This window comes from Astyanax mexicanus, chromosome 2, assembly GCF_023375975.1.
Source record: "Astyanax mexicanus isolate ESR-SI-001 chromosome 2, AstMex3_surface, whole genome shotgun sequence".
NCBI lineage: Eukaryota > Metazoa > Chordata > Actinopteri > Characiformes > Acestrorhamphidae > Astyanax > Astyanax mexicanus.
The window spans coordinates 33,996,593-34,014,974 of NC_064409.1; positions in this window are offsets into that span (position 1 = coordinate 33,996,593).

Sequence of the window (18,382 nt, forward strand, 5' to 3'; positions counted from 1 at the left end):
AGTTTTCATAGATTTCTTTAAATACATAATAGCTGTTTATTATCGTGAATAATAAAATTACACAGCCACTCTTGTTGCTGCCCCAGTGCTGTGCTGGCTCAAAAGAGGCTCGGACATGAATCTAACACTAGAGGGAGCCATAATGCTTCTTTTGAGAGCTCATAAAAAATGACAAAAAGTAACAAGTTTCCTAAAAAGAATTCTAAAGACTAAAGAATATACAGTATTTTTCTCTTAAAATGATGAATGACATTGTACATATACTAGTGGCGTCAATCAATTAAAAATGCAATCATGTTAATCATGACAACTCTATTATTATTTCATCATTAAAAAATGATTAATTCAACTTTTAACAGATGAATGTATGCTATATAGGAGCATCAGCAGTGTGTGTATTTAAGTGTGTGTAAGCATGGGAGAGAAGCAAAAGAGAAGTAAGAGTGCGAGGGTTAGATAAAAGATTTAATCATTCTAGTCCCTTTAAAAGAGTAATTGACAGAAAGGCCTTATGAATTCCACTAAAATATGTAATTAAAAAAGAAATCACATCCATTATTCAGGTAGAAGTATAGATATCAGGGTTTTAAAAAAAGGATCAACTTAAGCTTTTTACTCAAGTAAAAGTGTAAAAGTACTGATTTCAAAACTATTTAAAGTATAAAAGTAAAAGTAAAATAAGCGGAAAAAATTAACTTTGGCCACAGGAGTCTATAGTGCTCTACCCCTCCTCCCAAAACACATTTTTCTGAAAGCTATAATGACTATAATGTTATATTAAAATGTTAATGTTGAAACATATTAGATGCCCTAGCCTCCCTGTTTCAGCTGCAATTACACCCATTAAAAATGCAAGTATATTAAAGAAGCTTTCTTAAGAAGTTTTTACTTGAGTCTCTGCCACAGATCATCTTCATACTAGACTACATACGTCTGCTATGTTCTTGCAGAAGTGTGACATTACGTCTGCAGGTGTGATGAATAAAAGCATATAAACCAATAGGATGTCGGAATGGTATGTTTTTACTTGTCATTCAACCACAATCAAATTCACTATATCTGGATAGAGAGATTTGTCTGGATAAGGTTTTTTTGAATGACGAGAAGACGGAATAAAAACAAGCTGAAATGAAACAGAAGTAGTGAGGCTATTTTTAAAATGCAAGGAGCAGAAAGTTCAGATAACTGTGTGCAAATGTAAGGAGTAGAAGGAACTATTTGTTACAGTGAAGTAACAATAACCAAAATTAGTTTTTACCATAATGTTAATTATACCACAGTTAGTTCCGACCCTGAAATGTGATTTTATGTGTGACAGTATCAGCCGATAATGCACTGTAACCGAAGCTCTCCATTTTTTACTGTGTTACTAGTTATGTGTACACTGTCCCTTTAAGCTAATAAGGTAGAGATGCAGAGGGTTGTTGTGCTGTACCACTAGACCCACTGGAACCATGCTCCTTTATTTTACTTATTTTATATTCATAGTAATGCCTTATATGTGCTTTTGGTGTCTACTTAGTTCCTGTTTGGGTGCCAGTTGGAACGCTCCAGCCCGGATGGCAAGTCTTTGGGCAGGTGAAACACGAAGCACACTGGAGCAGGTGAGACACTCTGTTTTACTCTGGTGGTATTTCACTCGGTAATTAGTTCATACTAATTAGTTCAACTAAGTAGACACACGAAAAAAACAGCAAAATAAAGGAGCATGGGTCCAGTGGATCGAGTGGTACAGCACAACATCTCTCTGCCTCTCTACATATATTTTATAACCAGACAGATTGTATTTTCTTGTCCTCTTTAACTTAAAATCTTTCAATAAGCAGTGATAATGGAACTGTGGTATAATCACAATAATACATTCAAGGTTTGTGCTTAATGTGAAATGCTGGCACTGCTGTGCTCTGGTCGTAGGCATGAGCCCACAGGCCTCCCTCTCGTGTATTATTGCTTAAATAAAGCTACTGTAAGAATGTATATACTAAAGGAAGAAAGGTTTCATTCTAGTCAATCGACTAATTGTATTATCCACCATAAAAATTTTTCTCCAGGTTTTAATCACTTTATGTGCGCGATTAGTGTCCAAGTAAGTAGTCTGTGTGATGTGACCGCTACTGTTCGGTCAGTACACCACGCCGCTTTTGGAGCTGTGACGCCACAGACTTGGCAAGGCCTAGTTGCTGGTTTGTTCTGCTCAGCTGACCGTGACTAGAAACCTGACACATTTGGACACAAACACACACACACATACACATACACAGAGAAACACATTTACACTGACCTCTACTCTCACTGAGTGTGTCCCCAGGCCATCATTGGTTTCCTAGCCATTATCAATGAGGCTGAAGAATATTTGGTAGAAAGATTTGCTGGACAGAGCCGGCATATGTAATTATCAAACCGCACCCCCTCAGACATTTAGAACAATGGGGGGTGATTGACTTGTGTGCCACTCTGGGTTAGTTCTCTAATTGGTAGGCATCTCCTTCTAGGCCGAATGGAGGCAGGCTGCTTAATGAAGAGAAAGGAAGGGGTTGGCTGCACTATGTGTATGTGAATATTTTACTGAGCGTGAGCATGCACAAGCACACAGCTACACAAATGTGCTCCAAGCAATTGCTTTAATCAGCTAATAAGGAGAATGTGTATTAAAACATATCCAGTTGCATAACTGAAAAAGAAAACCCACATTTGAACATTTTAAGGGGTTTGCGTTTCAAATTAATGTCTCTTTTGTAACAGCCGAATTAGTTGTTGAGTTCTTTTAAGCAGTACATTAAAAAGAGACTAAGTACTACCTCTATTGGGAGAACTGGAAGAGAACAGTAATAAAATACACTAATTTAAGTACAATACACACCGGATTGCTGCAAAACTTGGTGTGCAATCATGTCTTGGGCAGATATGTAAATGATTACAGGTGTTTCTGAGTAGACCTCTCAGACTCTCAGATACTAATTTCAGGTAATGTACCTCTTGGTGAGAGATCGCTGACTACTAGACTGACAAAAGTAGGATGGTAGTTTTAACTAATTGACTAATTGGTCAGACACCGTCACCTCAATTTTCATCCGCCATGAATGAAAATCATGTACTTCTATGAATAGGAACCATATTGTCTTTAGCAACAAATCCTTCTGTACTGTGGGGATCTGACAACAGTCAGGATTGAGTGTGAAAGCCTTGTGGGTAAGTGCTTTAATCCTACCTTTGCTGTGGAGTCACACACTGCCCCAGCTACTGGTGTGATGTTTTGGGGCAACCTCACATACAATAGTTGGTCACCCCTAGTAGCGATATTAGGGACACTATTAGGACATCCTGCAGTCACATGTGTTGCCTCTCATGGCAGGGCTTCTAACAGGCATTTTTCATTTTACAGCAGGATGATGCAAGACCACACACAGCAAGGGTTTCCCAACTGCATATAATCTTATATCCAGGCTAGAGGCCCAACAGGATTCTAGAGCATCCTTTCAATTGTATAGTTGTATAGTTAATAAACGTGCCCTTTTGCTCTGAAGTTGTAATTACTTCATACATATAGGGCACTACTTTAGCAATCCATGGTGCACCGGTCAATTGCAGATCATGGAGCTCAATTTAGGGCGTGTCAGTGTGTCTTTGGTATCATAAAGGTGCAAAAAATATGTCTTGCGCAGCTTGAAATGCCTAAAAGGCGTGTACTAACTCTGTTAATTAATAATGGGTGTGTTTTGGGCATAAAGTGAAATAAACCAATCAGTGTGTTACTTGTCAGTCCGTTTAAGATGCAGGTGCGCTCTGACTTTGGCGCGTTCATATCTTAACAGCACGGCACTTTGTGTGTCTCAGCAGAGGATACTGACCTGCATGTTTTTATTATTGATTATACAGTCATATACTGAGCTTTTTCAACAGCGTTTGTATGTTTGTCCATACACCAGCATATACATTTCACCATATTGATAATCTGGCAGTTGTTCTTTCAGTTGCGTCACAATGTTACAGTAAATAAACCAAAATGGCCTGAAAATCCTTTTACATTTTTCACCTGGGACGCTGCCCTTTTGGAGATTCAAGGTTTTTCTGTGACAGGCAGGGACGAGTCATTGCATTTGGGGGCCCGAAGCAAAATGGAGCCCACCCCCCTGCAAGACCCCTGGACCACAGAAAAAAAACCTTATGCCTTATTACCCCACCTTGTCCATCAACCCAAAGCTTACAGGAACCAGACACACTGTTTCACCCACACTTTATATCAATAAAATATTTCATGACAGTGAAAACACTGCTTACATATATTGCATATACTGCACACATAGTAATGTGTTCATTTGAACATTTGCAAAAGACCCACCACCATCTCATACCAGAAAACACATATTGCGTAGTAACTATAAAATGCAACACACTACAAAAAATGTGAAAAGTAACTATTCAGGTTTTTTTTCTGCTTTTGACCTTTGTAAGGAATCCATCTTAAAAACACCCCAAGCTAATGTCTATGTTTACACTTAATACTTGTAGCTTAACATAGCAGATTTAAGCATTCTGCTGTTTGAGAATTAAACAGAAGCACCTGATGTTTAAAGACAGTGAACAGCTTTAAATAGGTGCTCACACAGTTTGTCGTTGTATTCTATTTATAACCAATCATTGTCTGTTGGCCTTAGGCCAGCTCGGGACCCTAGTGAATTGATTGGTTTGCTTGCCCTGTTGCAATGAGCCTAGTGACAGGGGCTTTAAAGGGGACATGAAACATTTCAGTTTGTACAAGTTTTCTAAGGGATTAAATATAATGGAATTTATTTGGGGGGAATTTTTTATATAAAATGTTTACACACTAAATTATAATATATTTATTTTAGGGCGCCGCCATGTTGCCCGTGCAGCGCTGGTGACGTCACGAGGTTGGTTGGTTTAAGATCCCAGGCATATAGCTAGAGGAAAAGCGCTTATTGTTTGTGGAGATAATGGATGAAGATGAAGCTGAACTAGGCTAACATGGAGCATTTACTCAGAGATCTTTCCTGTATAAACCTGAGCAGAACTTTTCAGATGCTTTTCTGAGAGCGAGGGGTTTTGGGAGTGTTTATTCTCTCTCTACGTGGAGCCGTGCAGAAACCCTGCAGCGCGACCACAGCAGGTACTACAATCCAATTAACCAGCTATTTTATATACATTTAGCTATTTAACATGTAAAGTCCAGAGTCTATTAAGACTGAATGAAACGAACATGATTTAAGTGGATATTGAAACACCAAGGCGCTGTTTGGTTGATAAACCGTTCAGTTTAGAAGTTAGAAGGCTTACTGGGTACTTAGCTTCATCTAGTCGCTGTTCTGCTGGGTGAGCGCGTTGTTTGGCTCATTCCGTTCGGCTCACAGCTGCCGCTCTCATAGTAACGTTACCCATTCGGACGGTCTGTACATCTCAGCTGATGAGAGGAAAAATAAAAAACGGAGGAAAAAAGCCTCGGACTGCAGCTTATTTATCCGGCGCTAATGCTCCTGACTCAAACCCCTCTCCTTCACATAGTCCTGGTCTAGAAAGTGCTCGCCAGTAACCCCTAGCATTGCAGCTAACCGGAGGATTCTCACGCTTCAGCGCTGCGAGCCCCCGCTGAATGTATGAAAGTGGAAGTAAATATTTCTCATTCCTCATGCTATTAAATTTCACTACTCCCAGTATTACTACACACAGGGACAATACAAAAGTGCCCCCCCGCTCTGCATTGAGTTTTGGTTTGAATTTTATTATCTATTGAGGATCTAAATTACGGCATTCTCATAGATTATAGTAGTGAGGCATTCGAGAACCAACCTCGTGACGTCACTTTCAGCGCTGGGACAAGATGGCGCTGCCCTTACTTAAAAAAATGACATTGCTTATTATTTTAATTCCGCTTCACTGACAACTGTTAAACTTCTAAAATTTGTTAGAGTGAAAATACATCTTGTGAATTATACTAAATACTTGAAGTGTTTCATGTCCCCTTTAACTGTGTAACTTAAAGAAGTCACAGGTAAAGCACTGTGTAAAGGCCATCAATAAAGATTTGTAGTGAATGTACCTTACTGTAACTTTAAGTAATTTTACTTAAACTAAAATACGTTCACTTTAGTTTATGTCAAGCATTAACGTGCAGCTCCAAATAGCTCATGGATCAGACAAACTTAAAATAAATCAGATTCAAAAGCAATTATTCTCATGACACCATAAAGGTAATTTGGATCATTAGACAAATTTAAAAGCAAATGTAAAATCAAGAGCAAAACATGCTCAAACGTGCACAGCAAATTTCTGGAGTTTGAAAATGTGGAGTTAAACAAAAATGTGTGTTAAATTGAGTTTATTCTCCAACTTACAAGTTGATTTGGAGGGAACTCTTTGGCTGTGTAGCATTTTAGAGTTTATTCCAAGGTGTTGAGGAGCCTGACTGAACTCTCTAATGGGTGTGTCCCCCAATCCTAGCTTACCATAGGTGTGTAGTCTTGCCCACCAGGGCTCCTTCCATAAGGTATTTCATGATATTTTATAAAATGGTTGATTGCTTAGCTGATGTATTGTTTTCATTTAAGTGTGACAAAGTGCTGACAATGCACCGAGAACTGCAATGCAATGGAAAAATACACTGGCATACACTTGTTTAGTGTGAATTTTTTATTGTAATCAGTAATGATTTAGTTGTCATTTTCTCCTAAATGTTCCAGAGTTTTAAAATATTAGAAAGTTTTTTTAATAATATTTGTTTAATAAAACATTATTAAACGAAAGAGTTTAGATTAAAATTAACTCTAGCTGAGAGCTGTATTTTACTCTAGATAAATATTTTCACTCCCCAACAGTTCAGATTTAACTCCTGAACAGAGTTAAAAGGCCAACTTCCAGAAAAGAGTTACTTTAACTCTGCCATAGAGTGTATTTAATGGTTGTGCATATACACTTAAAATGAGTTAATATTAACTCTCAGGAAGTTCATTTAAAAAAAACTGAATTTGTTGTGTATCTACTATCTTTAGTGATGGCTATTTGCTGTACATTTGTATTTACAGACCACTGCCCTAGTGTATAATATACTGTTAGAAAATAAAGGCTGTCCCTTTATAGTGTCTGGTAGCATCTCAATGTTACCTGTCACATACCCAATCCCAGTAATACCCCCACTTGCATTCTCATTAACCTGAGTTGAACCAAATGGAGGAATCTGTAGCAGACAGGTGTTGAACTGTGAAAGTGCTCAGTCGCTCAGTTCCTGTGGCTTTGCAGCTCCATGACAGATGTGTCAATGTGCTCCTTCAGGACAGCAGCCTGCCAGTCTACCGTGATGGATTGCATCTTTCTCTCCACCTGCCGAGGCCCACAAGCCTCACTTGTTTATTTCCAGCGTCTACAGCTGGAGTTCTTCACCATCTGTGAACATTCAATGAGCGTGCTTTCATCAGAAAGAAAACTTTGTGAACTTTAGCATGAAATTTATCTTAAGCTTGTAACTTATCAATACTCTGACCAAAGCCTAACCTAAGAGTAATAATCTTCTTGATCTTAGATCAAAAGGCAATGTTTGGGGCCAAAAAATATTTCACATTTCTACTCAGTGATAGAACTCTTGCATCCGGACTGCAATTGAAAAAACAGGAGGACCAGTGACTTTTTTGGATTTCTTGTTCACATGCCATCACGTTCAGTAGCTCCTCCATTTCCACTCGCTGTTGTGTTTACGTGGATCTCTGTGGAAACGCGTGCCCAAAGTGTTAGTTACAGAGACTGGCAGTGGACAAATATCTATTTTATTAAACGCAAGGTGACGAAACTCAAAGATGTGGATCCGGACAGGAATAAAATTACCTCAAGCCTGTAATTTTCTCAGAGGACGTCTGAGAAAAACTCGTACACGGTTGTTCTAGATGGGAATAAAATCTTAGAGGACCCCCATAAAAAAGAAAATTACCCCAGGACCCCCTGAGAAACTAATTAAACTGACTAAACCTATCCAATTCAGTTTCTTGGGTTCACGTCTCCACAAAGAGTTTTCATGTTCTCCCAGTGTCTGCATGGGTTCCTCCAGGGACTCCATTTCCTCCCATATTCCAAAATCACTGGGCTTAGGTTACTTTACATTGCCCTGAAGTTGGTGACAGTAAAACTACCCTGGGGTGTGTGTGTGTGGTAGTGTTAATTTTGTTAATAAAGATAATGACGATGTTAAATAAAATCTTAATAAAAACGATTGAATGAAGCTGTGTAGCTACATCCACAGAGGTCTCCGGTCCTGGAAAATGTAGTTGTTTCTGGTTCAAGGAACAAAAGGTTTTAAACACAAGGTTTTAAATTTGATCAAATCAATATTATTATTTTTTTCTAGAGCTGTAAAAAACATAGTCTGCTTTGTTTAACAATTTATTTGTTTAATAAATAATTCCATATTATTTCTTCATAGTTTGGATGACTTTATTATAAATCAACAATGCTAAAAATGTTCAAATAAAGAAAAAACACTGAATTTTAGGTTTGTCCAAACTTGTACTGTATGTCAAAAAGTGAAAAGCTACAAGAATAGACGTCAAATGTTTTTGCATGATAGAGACAATTTGTAAGGGGGTGGGGATAGGATGGGACTCTCTGTCAGGCCAAATCAAATATCCCGAAGAGCCAATTTAGGGGAGCCCTGATCTAAATCAAGAAGCAGGCTATTTGGGACAGGACATAGAGTCCGAGTAACACTCAAGATGGTGTCTCATTAGTGTGTGTGTGTGTGTGTGTGTGTATGTGCTCATGTTTCTCAGTCAGTGTGTCTCTGACACATACCCAAGATGGCTTGAGGGAGGACAATGCTTATGTAAGAGTGAATCAGTCCTCAACGAAATCTGTGTTATTCAAAACCAAGGGCTTAAAATGTCATAGAACATCTGCACTGCATTGGCATTCCAGTATGTATTTTCTGGCACCTCTCGTGGAATTGACCATAAACAGAATGTAGATGTTGTAATGTGTTGAAATGGGGGTCTGCCTGTGGAATTCACTTTGGTTTCGCTTTGGTTGTGAATAGGCTGTATTGAGAATGTTCATTGAGAAAAACACTTTCTAAACAGTTCTATAAAGTTATAAAGGTATGGATGTGAATATAAATAAGATTTCTCTATGGGGAAGAGGTCAGCGCTGCAGTTAGGTCAGTTTTGTACCTATACCTTTACACCTTTTCTATTTGTAGCCATTAGGGGTGTGCCACATCATATCGTACGCAATAATTTTGCCAATTTTTTTTTAACGACATATCGTAAACGATATTATACCCTGAAATATCGTGCCATAACACTCACCCCTAATTATCACATCAGGGTTCTACTTTTTTGCTGTTTTTAGCAAAAGAAAAATTCACACATTTCTCATTTTCTATTAAATATCTACTAGAGACAGATTATATTTGTCCAGTATAATTTATTTTACTTTAATCCTGGATATATGGAAATATTTGGAGTGCATTATTGGTATCATGACATTCTGGATCATTGACTTCTGTTAGAAATCTGCTAAAATTCTTGTATTTTTTAATATCTCAGTTAGGGGTGTGCTGTATCATATCGTATACAATAATAAAATGTAAGTTTTGTTTTGTTGCAGTAGTGTAATTTTTTTTTTCATATCGCCAAGAGTATTGTTATCGCGGTAATACCATGAAATATCGTGATATTATTTTAGGGCCATATCGCCCACCCCTAGTAGCCATGCCTTTGTGAGATGTGCAGCACAGTGTTTTGCATTGTCTTGTTGAGAAATGCAAAAGGTTGCCCCTGGAAATGATGTCTTCTTTAAAGTAGTGGTTGGTGTGGTACAGTGAGCTACCATGTGGGAGACTAGGGTAAAATTCCAGGTCTGGGTAGCTATGCTGTGCTGCACCAATAATAATCCTTGGGCAAGACTCCTAACACTACATTGACCCTTTTTCTGTAATAGGAATAACCTTGTAAATCGCCCTAAAATGCCCTAAATGTAAAATGCTTTGTACGATTCTGCATTAATGCTGCCCCACAGAAGTGTACTACTTCTGATGAATGACTTTCCTGGACTGAGAACAGCCTGGATTGTACTAGTTCCGATCCTGTAGGAGAATCTGAGAAGAGCCTTGAGAATGTGAGAATGGAGCTTCCTTTGAACCATTGGTTCAGAGCACATTGGTGCAGAGCACAGTTTATTTTCTTTTTAACAGTTGACTCTTTAAAATATTCATATGCATAGCTGATTGTGTATTGCACTCTACTGAAGACAGGGCAGTGTCAGAACTATCTGCTCTGTAAAAGTCTTTATTGAAAAAATGTAAGCATTGTCCTTTGAGTACAGTGATGCATTTCTGTTCCAGAAGGTACTGTTGCTGTTGTTTTCTATACACTATACGCATAATGTGCTTTTCAAGTAAAAATGTGGACAGTTTTTGACCGGAAAAAAAGTATTCGCAGGAGATTAAATCTTGTTGAAATCCCCAGAGTTGTGTTTAGTAAACTATTACATGAATACCAGGTACTGTGACCAAATGCATTCAGTATTGTTGCCAAATTCCAATTCTGGGCTGTGTGAAAAAAACTCAAAACTAAAAAACTTTCTGTAAATGTTTATGTAAAGGACTAGGCTAGATAAAGTTAAGGGATATGCAAAATGTCTTACTTAAATAAAAGAACAGCTGACAAGAATAACATATTGTGGCGATCGCCACGTAGTGTTAGGTTCGTCAGCCTATAGTGCGCCTGTAGGGGTGGGGTTATGCAAATTCAGGGCCAGCAGGGCATTGTGGGGGTATGTTTTTGGGGGTCGAGGGGAATCTACCTTCTCTGTGTATGTTAGCCAGTTTAGCCACTTTGGGAGTTTTTGGCTGTGTTTTTCAAGCTGGGTTTTACTCTCCAAGCACTTGTCAGAGCTGTAAGTGAGGTACCCTGTTAATAAAGAGCACTTTTCGCTGACATAATGTTGCCGGTTTCTTCATCATCTTCGCGCCCGTTACAATGGTGTCAGAAGTGGGATGTGAGGGCGGAGATCAGCAAGCTAGAGCAGCAGATCCAGAGGCTGAGCAGTGAGGAGGCTCAGCCGAGGAGCAGCTCGCAGGAGGAGGGTACCGAGCGTTCTGCCTACGCTACCCTACCTGACGGGGCTAGCCAGCCACGAGCTCGGCTGGTTAGCGAGGGCAGGCGGCCCGCAGCAGAGCAAGACGGCCGCGGGAGCACCGACAGCCGGCGACCCGCCGCGGAGCAAGGCGGCCGCGGGAGCGCCGACAGCCGGCGGCCCGCCGCGGAGCGAGACGGCCGCGGGAGCGCCGACAGCCGGCGGCCCGCCGGCCGCGGGAGCGCCGACAGCCGGCGGCCCGCCGCAGAGCGGAGCGGGCACCAACATCCTGCCTGCCCCGCGGTCGAGTTGACAGCGCCAGTAGCAAGTATTAGCCTTCCGCGCTACAGTGGTGAGGGACCCTGGGAGCCGTATGAAGCACAGCTGGGTGTTGTCGCAAGGTACTATGGATGGACGCCGGCGATGATAGCAACGCGGCTGTGCCTTGCCCTTGAAGGCAGAGCACTTCAAGCGCTGGTAGACTTGCCGGCGGAAGAACACGGAGACTTAGACGCATTAAAGTCCATCTTGCGACAGCGCTTTGGCAGGGTCCCCGACGTGCAGTTGGTGCGCCAGCAGCTACGGGACCAAAGGCGGGGCAAGAGCGAGCGGCTAAGCGTGCTCGCTGTGGAGCTGTAGACGCTGGTGAGGCAGGCGTATCTAGGGTTTCCAGCCGGGGTGAGGGACGAGCTCGCGCTTGACGCGTTTTTAAACGCGCTGGCGCCAGCGAGCCTACAACGTCATGTGAGGCTCTCTGGAGCTACGTCCCTCAGTGCAGCCGTGGAAGAGGCAGAGAAAGCGGAGCTCATCTTGAAAGACCAAAGATCAGCCACTTGCCTCCAAGTCGAAGCAGAAGAGGAGTCAGAAGCACGAGTGTGCCAGACACGGCCGGCGGAAACAACACCAGGCGCCGGACGGAGCCCTGTACGATGCTGGCGGTGCAGAAGATGGGGGCACAAGGCTAACCAGTGCCGTGCACCAGCGCCGGCGGAAAACGAGTTCGGGACTTCCCAGTGAGGGGTGGGAGGATCCCGGCAGCAAGCACCCTCATACACGAACCAGTTGTGGGCCGGCTGGGCACGGCGAACGGACTGTGGCTACGGTGCAGCATCGAGGGACAGCCGGTCAGTGCGCTGGTGGATACTGGCGCTACAGTGTCCATTGTGCGGTCGGAGCTGCTAGCAATGCTCGAGTCCGGAGCACTGGAGGAGTGGGACGCCCCCGACATCGTGCTGAGGTCAGTCACGGGAGACAAAGTGCGGCTGGAAGGGAGAAGGAGTGTGCGGGTGGCCCTGGCCACACGATCCATCCGACACAAGTTTTATCTTGCGCCCATCCGCGATGCCTGTATACTGGGGCTGGACTTCCTGCACGCACTGGGGGCGGTCCTAGATATCCCAGCTGCAACACTCATACTGGGGAAAACCCGTATTCCCCTGTCAAGACAGCGAGCGACGACACAAGAGCAAGCGGCAGCCAGTACTAGTGGGCCAGAAGAGGGCACAGCTGCGCCTGAACCGGCGGCCGCTGGTAGCACACGCGAGGCGGTGAAGGAGCTGTGGCAGCGGAGCAGCGAGGGCCTCACTGCGGAACAAGGTCAGAGACTGTGGGCGTTACTCGAGGTGAACCTGGATGCGTTTGCAGCCCGGGAAGAGGACTGCACTCGCACTAACCTCGTCCAGCACCAGATTGACACCGGCGCCACTCCACCTATCCGGCTCTGAGCACACCGACTCCCCGTCATGAAACAACAAGCGGCGGAGCGGAAACTAAAAGAGATGGTAGCGAGCGGAGTCATCGAGCCGTCCAGCAGCCCATGGGCAGCACCCGTGGTGCTGGTGAAAAAGAAAGACAACAGCTGGCGATTCTGCGTTGACTACCGGCGTTTGAATGCAGTCACCAAGGCAGACTCGTACCCGCTGCCACGTATCGATGACGCTCTGGATAAAGTGGCCGGGTCGGCATGGTTTAGTTCCCTGGACCTACGGAGCGGATATTGGCAGGTGGAGCTGGCGCCGGAGGCAAAAGAAAAGACGGCGTTCACTCTGGGGTCTGGCCTTTGGCAGTTCCGGGTTATGCCGTTCGGGTTGCGGAACGCTCCAGCCACATTCGAACGGTTAATGGAGAGGGTGCTGGCGGGTATCCCCCGCGAACGTTGCATCCTATACTTGGATGATCTCCTCGCGCACGCACCAACCTTTGACGAGGCCCTCGTCTGCTTGGAGAAGGTGATCGCGGCTATCAAGGGGGCAAACCTCCGGTTGCACCCGAAGAAGTGTCTCCTCCTCCAAAGGAAGGTGCAGTTCCTGGGGCATGTGGTCAGCGCGGACGGGGTGGCCACCGACCCGGGAAAAGTGCAGTCGGTGCAACATTGGCCGACACCGAAAGACGTGAGTGAGCTTCGGAGCTTCCTGGGACTCGCCTCCTATTATAGGAGGTTCGTGCAGGGGTTCGCTGACATCGCAGCCCCCCTGCACCGGCTGACAGAAAAGGGAGCGGCATTCGAGTGGACAGACGGGGCGGACAAGGCCTTTCGGCGGCTGCGCCGAGCATTATGTGCGGCTCCTATCTTAGCACTTCCACAAGCGGAGGGACAGTTTGTGGTGGATACAGACGCTAGCAACTTTGGGCTCGGGGCAGTGCTGTCTCAGATCCAGGAGGGGCAAGAAAGGGTCATCGCGTACTTTAGTCGCGCCCTCAGCAAACCCGAGCGCAACTATTGTGTAACGCGGCGCAAACTGCTAGCAGTGGTGTCGGGACTTAAACACTTCCGACACTATCTGTACGGCCACCCCTTTGTCCTGAGGACTGATCATGCTTCGCTGACCTGGCTCATGCAATTCCGGGAACCAGAGGGTCAAGTAGCGCGGTGGATTGCTGCGTTGCAGGAGTTCCAGTTCTCCATTCAGCACAGAGCCGGTCGACTCCACAACAACGCGGATGCCTTGTCCCGCCGCCCCTGTCTGGAAGCTGAATGCCGCTACTGTGCACGGCTAGAACAGCGGGAGGAGGGGGCAGAAGGGAGGATCACGGCAGTGGACGAGGACGGTAGCGAACCACTGGAACCCTGCGGGACAGAGGAGTTTCAACGGGCCCAAGCTGAGGACGTCGTTCTCAAGCAGGTGTTCCAGTGGAAGCGGGCAAGCTACCGGCCCGAATGGAAGGACGTGACGCCCCATGGACCGGACTGCAAGGCATACCGCTCCTCCTGGGACAACATCTGTGAGCGCGGAGGGCTGTTATATCGGCGCTGGGAAGACGTTGCGCCCGGGAAGTACGTGTGGCAGTTGCTGGTCCCACACCAGCTCCGACACCGCGTCTTGCAGTCAGTGCACGGTCCGGCAGGGGTAGGACACTTTGGGGTAAACAAGACCCTGAAACAGCTTCGACAGCGGTTCTACTGGCCGGGGTGTAGGACCGATGTTGAGCTGTTCGTACACTGTTGCAATGCCTGTACAGCCAAGAAAGGGCCCGTGGGGAGGTCGCGCGCCCCATTACAGTCACTCCGCTCAGGGATGCCCATGGAGCGGGTAGCGGTGGATGTACTGGGACCGTACCCGTGCACGGAGCTGGGGAACCGTTATGTGCTTGTGGCAATGGACTTTTTCACAAAGTGGCCAGAGGCATACGCGGTCCCCGACCAGGGCGCGGTTACCACAGCAGGACGACTCGTCGACGAGTTCTTCTGCCGGTTTGGGCTGCCCGAGGAACTCCACAGCGACCAGGGGCGGAACTTTGAATCGCAGGTCATGGCTGAAGTTTGTCAACGCTTAGGAGTACGGAAGACCCGCACCACGCCCCTGCATCCGCAGAGTGACGGGCTGGTCGAGCGTTTTAATCGGACACTCGCAACACAGCTAGCTATCGTCACCAGCAGCCATCAGCGAGATTGGGACCGCCACTTGCCTCTGGTCCTGCTGTCCTGCCGCGCAGCACTCCAGGAGTCTACTGGCTTCACCCCAGCACAACTCATGCTGGGCCGGGAACTACGCACGCCCACCGACCTGGCTTTCGGGCTGCCAGCGGGTTTGGACGAACCTGCGAGCGTGACTGAGTATGCCCGTGATTTAAAAGAGCGCCTGCCGGCTGTACACCTCGCCGCCTGAAAGAGCCAGGGGGGGGCCAGCGCACGACAAAAACGCGCGTACGATATGCGCTGCCAGGGGACGCCACTCGAGCCGGGGACGGAGGTGTGGTTTCACAACCCCCGGCGCAAGAAAGGTCGGTGCCCTAAGCTTCAATCCGACTGGGAAGGGCCATGTCGTGTCCTCCAGAAACTGTCCGAGGTGGTATACCGGGTCCGGACGGGCCGGCGGACTGTGGTGGTGCACCGGGACAGGCTGGCTCCATACCGGCCTAAGGAAGCTGCGGTACCCGCACCTGTTGAAAGGCCTTTGGGTGGGGAAAACCAGGGAGGGGCGGGGGGAAGAGCCTCTACTAGGGCTCGGCGGACCCCCCCGCGCCTCAGAGACTTTGTTCTGGACTAAAAAAAAAAAAAAAAAAAAAAAAAAAAAAAAAGATTGTTATCATTATTGGTATTGGCTAGTGTAGTGCCACCGGGACGGTTGGCAGTAAGGGGGGGGGCTATGTGGCGATCGCCACGTAGTGTTAGGTTCGTCAGCCTATAGTGCGCCTGTAGGGGTGGGGTTATGCAAATTCAGGGCCAGCAGGGCATTGTGGGGGTATGTTTTTGGGGGTCGAGGGGAATCTACCTTCTCTGTGTATGTTAGCCAGTTTAGCCACTTTGGGAGTTTTTGGCTGTGTTTTTCAAGCTGGGTTTTACTCTCCAAGCACTTGTCAGAGCTGTAAGTGAGGTACCCTGTTAATAAAGAGCACTGTTCGCTGACATAATGTTGCCGGTTTCTTCATCATCTTCGCGCCCGTTACAATATTATGAATAAAGTATGCCAAAGCTCTCCTGTAATAGTTAGAATCATTTATGGAGGTTAGGTCAATCTAACAGATGAAGGACATATTGGTTTTAAAAATGAAAATGTTATGTTTTAATGAGAATTGTTAAGTGTTATTAGACTTAGAATTCACTATAATTGTAAATTTGACTATAATTTACAGGAAAGAATATCTTTAATATAATATAAAAAAGTTATGTTGGTTTAACAAATACAAAATACAGATGTTTAGCATGAGTACATATCTTTTTTAAACACAACTTTAATATGTGGAACCAATGTACATACTTTTTTATGTAAATCCAACAGATTTTTTTATTTCAGTGTACATCCACATATGTCTAATATATTCAGGTAAACACTTAGATCTATATAAACTTCTGATAAGCTGACCTGTGATGGGTAACGGGGAACCTTTCCAACAGTCTGGCCATACAGGTGACTAATGACTCCGGCAGATCCGAATAAAACAGCCTAACTAAAGGGAGAGAGCCAGAACGTAACATAGACATTGAGGCACCCTGTAACACTGTTATCCACCAACTTGGACATAGATCTGCAGCTTCCCTCTAACGGGAAAAATATTCATGGTGTAACTACATAGTTACTAGCAACACATTATAATGTGTTACCAAATATTTTAGAATTAAACTGTTTGCAATAAAATGAAAAAGTCAAAGTAAATGTAAGAATCACTGTGTTTTGTTTATTTGCATTTTTTGTACTTTCCCATCTGTTTCTGAGTTTGGGTTGTTCAAACGAATGAAACCAGAAATGAGAAAGGCTTTAGTGACTTTAAAAAAAAAAAAGATGGTGTCTGTCTTTTTTTCATATGTTTGCTTCATTTCACGTAAACATAAAGCTGAGCAAGTGATAATGTTCAGCACTTGTAGTTGCAGCGCAGCGTTTTCTTTGTGTTGCAGCCACATGAAAGAGTCTGCAGGCCGCTGAAAGGACATAAGAGAGGAAATGTGTCCACTTTGATCAGCGGACATCTGTCTCTCCTCTCAACGTGTGATCACTCTTCCGTCTACATTGTCTCTGGCCCTCTTCAGACCCTTCCATCTGGACTTCAGAGGAGCTCTGTGTGAATCAGAGGGCCGGCTCTCGTGTCGGTGCTGTTGTGAAGTCTCTGCGTTTGAGGTTGCTTGCTCGGTTGAGTTCACAAGACAGTGGAGCACTTTTCATTTTGGAACACCTGGTGCTGGTAATCAGCGTAAAACACAAAAAGTACATCATAACTATGTGTTCTTTTGTTCTTGATAGCCAGCTTCTGTTGTTAAACTGAGCTCAGTCCTCATTTAATGATGTGTGCAGCTTTATTTCCCCCACACAAGCCAACGTTTCCAGCTGATGTCACACCACAGATGACGTGCTGGAAGTCCTGCTGGCTAAGCCTGCCCTTAAGAGGACGAAGAGAGAAAGAGATAGCGAGAAAGTGATGATTTTATAGATGAAGAATGCTGTCTATAATGTGGAGAGCATGTGGGGAGATGTCAGTATCAAACACTGTCCACATTACCGAGCCTCGTCAGTCTGGATGCTGTTCCTTTTCTTTTCAAAATGCTGTTTAAAGCAGCAGCCAGATTGTGCGTGTGGCGAGATGGGGTGCTCTTCTCCGTACATCTGTTCTCACTCTTTCCTGGCCAGAGATAAGTTGCATGAAGCAGTAGAAGCAGGAACACCATTACACTCTGGCTGTGCAGATAAACGGCCTGTCCGTCTGAGTCTGAACTGAACCAGTGGACCTTTTGAGGGCTACACTATATTTAGAGGTGGAATCAGTCTGGGAGGTTCTGCCGTCAGATAGCAAAGGGTGCGCTGTCTTTTACCCAGACTGACGTCAGCAGTGGGGGAGAATGCTGAATGTCACATGCACTCTTGATCTCAGAATGCTTTTGTTTCAGTTTGACAGGTGAAGCTATACTTAAAAGTCAATGTCGTTTTTGCTGAGGCTGATCTATGTCAGATGAATAAAAACAGGGCAGAAGGGGATTGGTTCTTTACACAACCACTGCTTTAATGCAATGAAAAATGTACAAAATTCTTAATAATTAAAATTAATTATCCAAAAGCTAAAATGTGTTGCTGTTAAAAATGAAATTTCCAAAAGTTAAAATGCATTCCTGTTAAAAAATAAATTTCCAAAGGCTAAAATCTGCATCTGTTTCTAATGAAATTTCCAAAAGCAAAAATCTGCTTCTGTTAAAAATGAAATTTCTAAAGCTAAAATCTGCTTCTGTTTAAAATGAAAATTTCTAAAGCTAAAATCTGCTTCTGCTTCTGTTTAAAATGAAAATTTCTAAAGCTAAAATCAGCTTCTGTTTAAAATAAAAAAATTCTAAAGCTAAAATCTGCTTCTGTTAAAAATGTAATTTCCAAAAGCTAAAATCTGCTTC